This window comes from Plasmopara halstedii, assembly GCF_900000015.1.
Source record: "Plasmopara halstedii genome assembly, contig: Scaffold_2904, whole genome shotgun sequence".
NCBI lineage: Eukaryota > Oomycota > Peronosporomycetes > Peronosporales > Peronosporaceae > Plasmopara > Plasmopara halstedii.
Genome location: NW_020189809.1, coordinates 622,196 through 622,437, shown reverse-complemented (window position 1 = coordinate 622,437; position 242 = coordinate 622,196).

Below are 242 nucleotides of genomic sequence, written 5' to 3'. Positions count from 1 at the left end.
CACCAAGAGAGTGCTGAACGCACGAAGTGAATCGTCGATCCTACGGAATCCCTTGGATCCATACTTTCCTTTGGTAAAGGAATTTCAAGACATCGTCTTCAAAGACCCGCCTTTGGTCCTACCTCCGGACCTAGGTGGGCGCCATGAGATCGACCTGGTTCCGAGAACCAATACTGCGTAACACGCCAACGGCCCCTGCCCAAGGAGCAGTGCGACGTCATTGACTCCTTTTTTCCGTTCGA